Source organism: Rattus rattus, chromosome 13 (assembly GCF_011064425.1).
Source record: "Rattus rattus isolate New Zealand chromosome 13, Rrattus_CSIRO_v1, whole genome shotgun sequence".
Lineage (NCBI taxonomy): Eukaryota > Metazoa > Chordata > Mammalia > Rodentia > Muridae > Rattus > Rattus rattus.
The window spans coordinates 34,368,632-34,377,360 of NC_046166.1; the positions used below are offsets into that span (position 1 = coordinate 34,368,632).

The 8,729-nt window shown below is 42.7% G+C and overlaps 1 pseudogene; it reads right to left on the minus strand.

The window, feature by feature from the left end:
• Nucleotides 1-3,580: 3,580 nt before the first annotated feature.
• On the minus strand, nucleotides 3,581-7,203 carry LOC116914305 (annotated as a pseudogene).
• Nucleotides 7,204-8,729: the final 1,526 nt, after the last annotated feature.

An 8,729-nucleotide genomic window follows, 5' to 3' on the forward strand; every position in this document is an offset into this window, starting at 1 on the left:
CACATACTGAAGTACTAGTGGCAGTATTATTTGCCAAGAGGTTATTATATTGAATATTGGTCAACCTGGTATCATTTTTTCTGGTAGCTGAAACATTATACAGCACGAAGTTCTCACCCATCAACCTAGCAAAGGGGGTCAGGGATGTATATGCCCCTTGCTCATTGGACAGCACCCATTGAAACCAAGGCCAGAGATTATGCTTGCCAGTCTTATTCTCAAAACAGTAGAATTGCTATGAACTGGCATGGGTACTGGCCAGGATCTGGCAATAGCCCACAGGGTGAGCGAATTAACCTGTATTACCATTCCCAGTAGTAATAGTAGGGTTCGTAGTCTCATCTTCAGGAAGAGCAGAAGGCAATTTTCGAGTCAAGCGCTCAGGTACCCAAATTGATTTTCTTGATTCTGGAAAAACACAAATCGCCCCCTGGATCAGACAGAATAGGATCCGGCCTTTCCATTCTCCAGTGAGTACATCCTTCCACTTCACCTGATCCTTGGGTGGGATAGGCCACTGCCATGGCGCCTGTCACGAATAGTCATGGGCGTCTAAATTTAAGAAATTTAAAGTAAGAAGCAGTGGAGATGGCAACCCTGGGGGTTGGGCGGCACCTCACCAATTCCCCTTTTGTTTATTTAAATGTTTTAATGTGCGATGGGCACGCTCAATGATTCCTTGGCCTTGAGGATTATAAGGAAGTCCTGTCAGGTGTGCAACACCATCTGATTGCAGAAATGTTTAAACTTTTCTGAAGTATAAGTAGGGCCATTGTCAGTCTTGAGCAGCCTAGGAAGACCCCAAGCACTCCAAGCCTCAAGACAGGGCAATGACATGAGAGGCCTTTCCCAGACAAGGGAGAAGCAACTATGACCCCCAGGAGCATGTATCGGAAGAACATGCACATACTTTAATTTTCCAAAGGCGGGGACATGGGTAACATCCATCTGCCAAAACCTGCAGGGGTCAAGGCCACGGGGATTAATGCCCACATGTGGGTGGTAATAAACGACTGCAATTAACAAGAAGGCACTATTTTTCTGGCCTCTGCTCTAGAAATAGGAAAACGCCTGGGCGTAAGGTCTCAGCAGTAACATGAAATAAGGAATGGAACTGCGGCAGCTTCCAGGAGTCAGCACAGCAAACGTAGTGGCTCTAGTAGCCAACCGGCCAGGTTATTCCCATGAGACATTGGGCCAGGCAACCCTGAATGAGCCCTTATATGGGTGATGAAAAAGGGAATGCCGAGATAGTAATTCCTGCTGATCTCCAGAAATATAGAAGCCACTGTACTAGTGGTTCTAATCATTCTCGCAACTTCTAAAGATTTAACTGAATTAACCACATAGAGGAATCTGAAACAATATTTAATGGACTAGGGAACACCGAGCACTTCCAATACAATCTGACACTCAACTAATTGAGGGGAATTAGGGTAAATGCTTTAGTTACCACTTTACCGTCATGTACATAAGTACCCAAACCAGTTTTCGAACCATCCGTATAAACAATATCCCCTGCCTGAAGGGGTTCCATACTGGTAACCCGGGGAAACACAAGGGGATGACATTTTGCAAAGGTCAAAATGGGGTGCCTGGGGTAGTGATTATCAAACACCCCTGAAAAGATGCACACAAGTATTGCCCAGTCATCATTTGTAGCGGCCAGCACTTGGAGCTGTTCTGCAGTATAGGGTATAACAATTTTTATTGGATGTTTACCAAAATGAGTTACAGCTACTTTTAGTCCTCTCATAGCCAATCTTGCCACCGCTGAGGGGCACCACTCTATGGTTTTAGCCAGAGAGGCTTGTGGGTGAATCCAAAGTAAGGGGCCATTCTGCCATAACACCGCAGTGGGTAATTTAGCAGTTTCAAAACACATAGCTCAAAAGGTTCATCAGGTTGTATCCTTACTAATTGAGCCTCAGAAAGAGTCTTCTCCACCTTTCGGAGGGCCTCTACAGCCTCCATAGACAGGGATCAAGGGATGTTAATTAACGGATCCTTCCAATATATCAAACAAAGGTTTAACTCAGCAGTAGATATTTTCAGGAATGGTCAGTAGCCAATTAATATCTCCCAAAAGTTTTTGAAAATCATTTAAGGTTTGTAGGTGATCTCGCCTGATTTCAATTTTTTTGTGGAGTAATAACTTCTGGATGTACAACGGCTCCTAAAAACTTGCCCATCAGCGATCTCTGAACCTTTTCAGTAGCTATAGTTAGCCCAAACTGTTGGAAATGTTTAATTAAGTCAGCATATGCTATTTCAAGCTCTTGAGGTTTGGATCCACAGAGGAGTATATCATCCATGTAATGAAGAATCGTTAGTGATGGATATTGCCCTCTGACAGGAGTCAGGGCCAGTTGTACATATAACTGACATATAGTGGGGCTGTTTGCCATCCCCTGGGGCAAGACTTTCCATTGATAACGCTCATCAGGCTCCACATGATTTATTGCAGGCAGAGTAAAGGCAAACCTCTATTTATCCTTAGGATGTAAAGGAATAGAGAAAAAGCAATCCTTAATATCTATTATAATAACCTCCCATTGCTTTGGCAAGGCAGAAAGAAGCAGAAGACCGCGTTGGACTGATCCATACAATTTCATTTGTGTATTAATTGCTCTAAGATCATGCAATAGTCTCCATTTTCCTGACTTCTTTTTTATAACAAATATTGGAGTATTCCAGGGTGAGCTTGAAGGTTCCAAGTGTCGTAATTGCAACTGTTCCTTTACTAATTGGTGAGCGGCCTCCAGCTTTTCAGAGGAGAGAGGCCATTGAGGAACCCACACAGCTTCCTCTGTTATCCACGGTATGGGCATAGCCCCCTCAATGGCCCCTAAGAAAAACCCAGATCGTGACGATCGGGTTTTGCAGTGGGTTGAATTGGCTCTGTAGTTCCTTGGTGATGCTTACCAATGCCTTTTCCTGGGACATACCCCATATCCCTCACCATTCTCTGTGCTGGTAGGGAATTCTCATTCATAAGTTTAAGCCCTAACTCAGCCAAAATATCTCTTCCCCATAAGTTGACAGGTAAAGGAAGAACATATGGGACGAAACTACCCTCCTGTCCTTCTGGGGCTTTCCACTTTAAGGGCCTAGAGCTAACAGTTGGACTAGCTTCATAACCTAAACCTTGTAATGAATGGGAAGATTGAGTAATGGGCCATTTTGTAGGCCACCATTTAGTGGAGATAATGCTTTTGTCTGCCCCTGTATCTAGAATTCCCTCAAATGTCTTTCCTTCAATGGTTAGGATCAGAGTAGGTCGAGCATGTAAATCGACCATAAGATATGCTGAATCAGTGCCCGTAGAGCCGAAACCCTTCTTTCCTCTTTTTGTACTTCCCGATTTAAACTGGGCGTGACAACTGGGTAAAACAAGCAATTGTGCAATCCGGTCACCTGGGGAAATGGAGAAGAGACCTCGTGGGGAGGAGCACATGATCTTCAACTGGCCCTCATAATCTTGATCAATAACCCCAGGATGTACCACCAATCCTTTAAGAGTAGTAGAGGAGCGTCCTAAAAGCAGCCCAACTGTATTGGGTGGTAAAGGCCATGAAAGTCAGAGGGATAGGCTGCACCCCATTTGAGGGGTTAGGACGATTCTGGAGGTGGCACGGAGGTCTAATCTCATGGAACCCGGAGTGGCTCTCCTGGGGAGGTTTGATGAGCCCAGGTTACTGGGAGCTGGTTGCCCATATATTTGAGGGTCCCTGAGGACGGGGCCCGTTGGACGTTTTTGACATATCCAAGGGTTTCCCGTTATGTCCTTTACTGACCTGCACTCATTGGCCCAATGTTTCCCTTTCTTACACTTTGGACACAGTCCTGGGACTTTCTTTGGATTAAAGCCAGGATTCTGATTCCTGCACTCCCTTTTCATATGACCAGGCTTTCCACATTGGAAACACGTGATGCCTCTACTAGAGAGGCCAGGCCGCCTTTGTCCTTGTAATATAGCCGCAGCTAGAACGGAATTGGTAAGTGGTCCTCCTATTTCCCTACAGGCTTTCAGCCAAGCCTGCAGCCCCTTAGATTTCCAGGGGAGGATTGCATTGCGGCATTCTTTGTTACATTGTTCAAAAACTAACTGTTCTATTAGGGCATGGCCTGGTCTTGGTCTCAAAAATCCTACCAGCAGCCTCCATCATGCGGGCCACAAAATCTGAGAAAGGCTCACTTGGTCCTTGGATGACCTTGGTTAAGTTCCCCGGACACCTCTCCTCTGTTAGTTAGAGCTTTCATGCCTTGGGACAGCATTAATAGCAATCTGGGCACTATACCTCCAAGGGGAAGGCAGTTTGATTATTGGCCCATTGCCCTTGTCCAGTTAACATGTCAAATGTCCAGGCAGGTTGTCCTGCTGCTGCATTTGCGCGTGCTTGTGCTCGGCAAGCATCGTGCCACCATGCCTTCCACTCAATATACTGTCCCATGCTAAGGAGACAGGCCTTTGTCACAGATTGCCAGTCTGCTGGAGTCATGGCAATGCTTGCTAGTCTTTCTACCTGTGACATGGTAAAATTAGCAGTAACCCCATAGGCACGAACAGACTCTGCCAGTTCCTTAACTTGCTTGTGCTCTATGGGCTGATGAGAACGAACGCCATCGTCCTCAAACACAGGAAACATTTGCCTAAGTGCTCGCTGTGTTTCAGGTGGACAGAAAGAGTACTCACACTTCCCCTCTATATAAGGCGGGGGAGTGGAGGCCACCGAGGCATTAATAACTTTCGGTTTCTTCACAGTGGCTCTCCACCTAGGCCCATATCTTTCTCCCTCATATCTGGCTGCCTCTTCCTCTAATTCCTCCTCCTCCTCCTCTGACAACTCTTGCTCAGAGTCACCACCATCAGTTCTAAGGTTCTAATTCTTTTAACGGATACAAAGTATCCTCTCCGGATGACTTGTACTTTCCGGGCATACCTTATTTTTTCCTCCAGCGGCATTTCTTCCGCCTTTTGTATCTCTTTCACTTTTGTTTTAGTAACCTTTTTCTTTTTGCGCGCTCCTAATTTCTCACTCTGCTCCGTTTCTGACATGCTCTCTTGAATGTTCTGTCCTGCCTTGACTGTGTCCTCACATTTTAACACAACTAGTAAGAAGACAACAGTCACTATAAAAACGAGCAACAATCCCTCCATGGCAAGACTAAATCCAAAAAGGGGCATGCCTCTCGGAGCTTGCCTTTTAATTTACCTTCTCGCAGTTCTGAATCCTCTTCAGCAACTGAAGGTCCCCCTCGCACCGGCGATGTTGGTTCCCGGTTTTTGTCGCACTTGCCTAATGTCCCGCTTGCAAGAAGGCCTTTTTCTTTTTTACTGTGTTAACAGCTCTTCTTAGTGTTACAGCTCTTCTTACAGCTCTTCTTAGTGTTACAGCTCTTCTTAGTGTTACAGCTCTTCTGACAGGACCCCGAGCAGCAAAATCGCCGGGGTTTAACATAGAGACAACAGTATGCTAATTATCTCTCAGGGATTGGTGGGGCTTGGATCACCCCACTTTGTCCTCCAGTGAAAAGAATGAATCACCTCATTAGCATATTAACGGTCAACTGACACCTGGTGCATAAACCGCACATGTGCAGACGCTGTTCACCACTAGAGGGAGCCCTAGCAATGGAACAAGCCTGCACATGCATTTCGTTTATATCCAGGCAAAAGCTGGATGTCGGCGCCATCTTTGTTTCCTACCGTCTCTACAGTGAGGAACAATTGACAATTGATCACTGGTGAGAAAAGGACATTCATTCTTTGAAGGTATGGCCACTGGTAGGTTTCCTATGACCCAGTGGACAGTCCCATGTCCATGAATGTATTAGCTGGACTTCAGATATCAAAACACAGAGAGAAAAACAGGCAGGTAGGAGAGGGAAGTGTTAAAAAAAAAAAAAACCAGAGAATCAGGGCAGGGGACTGAGAGGTGTTCATGGCAATATTTTATTGAAAGATGTGGGTTGGGGATTTAGCTCAGTGGGTTGGGGATTTAGCTCAGTGGTAGAGCACTTGCCTTGCAAGCACAAGGCCCTGGGTTCGGTCCTCAGCTCTGGGGAAAAAAAAGAAAGATGTATGAAATTTTCAACAAATAGTAATAATGAGGATATGGAACAAAAAAATACCAACATCTAGTATTCAAAGCCATGATAGTCATTCCATTTTTTATCTATAAATATACTAAATTATGATGTTTTAGTTATCTATTTTAAAGTAGTCATTCAAAAAAATGCTGTGAATTACTTGAAATGTGTAGATTCAATAGAAACACATAAATAATTCATTATCTTATTAAATGTCTGCTATTTGTACTATCAACTCTTTTGCATTTCTTTGTATTTATACTTTTAAAATTTATTAGCACAAAAGCTTCCTCCTGCAGCATATAGGAATAAATATAGAGACTGACAGCCAGACAGAAAGTAAGAGACCTTGGAACATTCAGCCTTAAATGGGATGTCTCTATCAAAGGGTACAGAATCTGGATGAGGGGAAGGGAGAAGAACTGTAAGGGATTGGGGAAATGGAAACTGTATTCAGAATATATTACATGAAAAAATCTATTTTTAATAAATAAAGACCTTAAAATTCTTTATTAGAGTATATGTTCCTGATGTGTACGTATGTAAACAAACAAACCAGTGTATGTTTATTGTGTGTATGTATGTATGTATGTATGTATGTGTGTGTGCATATATGGGTCTCTTGTGCAGGAAAGGGTTTCTGTCTTAACCTGCAGCTCACTGGGTCAGCCAGAGCCATATAACACTGATCTCTGAGGTCCTCTTGCTACCATCTTCCAGTACTGATATTACAGGCAGATGCTACTGTATCCCACTCTTTCCATGGGAACTAGAAATCATGGAAGACACTTTACCAACCAAGCCACGACTTCCACTTTTTCACTCTTACTTCCTGTGATGGCTATTTTTGGTTGTCAACTTGACTACATTTGGGTTTAACTAAAAGCCAAGAGGCTGGGCACACGGGTTTTTTGGGGTTGGAGGGGTGTTTGTTTGTTTGTTTTCTTAAATCATTTGAAATGGGAAGAGCCAAATTCAATTTTGATCTGTTAAAGTAGGAAGATCTACCTTTAATCTGAGGCACACCTTCTGCTGGCAGTCTATATGGGGACCTGACAAAAGAAAGCTTGCTCTTTACCTGCTTGTTGTGACTCCTGCTGGCAAGTCCATGCTTTCACTGGCATTAGAGCCTGTTTACTTGAGATTGTGGCATATACTAAAGACCTACTGAGACGTCCAGCTTGTGGACTTAACAGCTACTAGATTCTTTAAACTTCCATTGGTAAACAACTTTTATTGAACTAGCTGAACCACAGCATATAAGCTATTCTAGTAAATTCCCTTTCTTGATAGATGATAGATAGTTAGATAGATAGGTAGATAGATAGATAGATAGATAGATAGATAGATAGATAGATAGATTAGATAGATAGATAGATTCATTCCACAAGTTTTGTTCCTCTATAGAACTCTGACTGCTAATATATTCCCAACTCTCATTAAGTCCTAAGATGTCATATGTCATCTCTAGCTTTATTATCTAGACGATCTTGGTAGCCAGTCCTAAGGAGAAGTGATTAGAATTATATTTTAAACTATGAAATTTATTAAACCACCTTTGAATAAAAACTGAGGGCTTTAGTGGAACTCTATAATTCTGAGATGAATGAAAACTTGTCATACTTACTGTATACTAAAGGGACCTGATAAAATAACCCCAGGTCATATGTAAACAACCTCTTATGCCCCAGTCAAATATCAATTTGATATTATCAATGTTTGAAATATATTGAGGGAGAATGATGGATGAGAAAAGACAATATATCAAAAGCAGGAAATAATCCAGAAAAAATTATAAAGGAAAATTTCTAGAAGAAAGCATCATGTGCTGGCTACTTTTATGTGAACTTGGTACAAGCTAGAGTCACCTGAGAAAACAGAACCTCAGTTGAGAAAATGAATATATAAAATCAGGTTATAGGCAGACCTGTAGAGCATTACCTTAATTAGTGATTGATGGGGAAGAAGCCAGCCATTGTTGTTGTGGGCACCTCTGGGCCAGAGGTTCTGGTCTCTGTAAGAAAGCAAGCTGAGCAAGCTATGATGAGCAAGTCAGTAAGCAGCAATCCCTAGTGCTCTCTGCATCAGCTCTTGCTTCCAGGCCGCTGTCCAGTTTGAGTTCCTGTTCCGACTTTCTTTAATGATGAACTACAATATGTGAGTGTAAGGTAACCCTTTCCTCCACAATTTGGTTTTGGTCATGATATTTCATCATAACAAAGTAACTCTAAAACAAAGCAGTCAGTTGAGTTAGCTGTCACAGAGAGAAAAGCTTATAGCAAGAACTGAAATTTTTTTTCATTTGTATTGGTAGTCAGCTCACTGATAAAAAGCATTAGCAAGAAAATCCATGGCCAAAGACAGTGCTAAGCTAATAAGCATAACCAAACAAACCAGAACAAACACTGAAAGAAAACAAAAAGCTTTACTTCCTGCAGTAGGTGAGGAAAGCTGGTAATTATTTCCAAAATAATAATCCCTTCCATGTTGAAAGAAAGATGCTAGCTTTATTCATGGAATCTATGCACAGTCATGTAACAGAACTTTCAAGGCTTAAGATGCTCAATTAAAGAGTATCTCAGTTTGAGGTTGTAGTTTAACAAGGAAGGATGACAGTTAATGAGAACAGTGAAAAT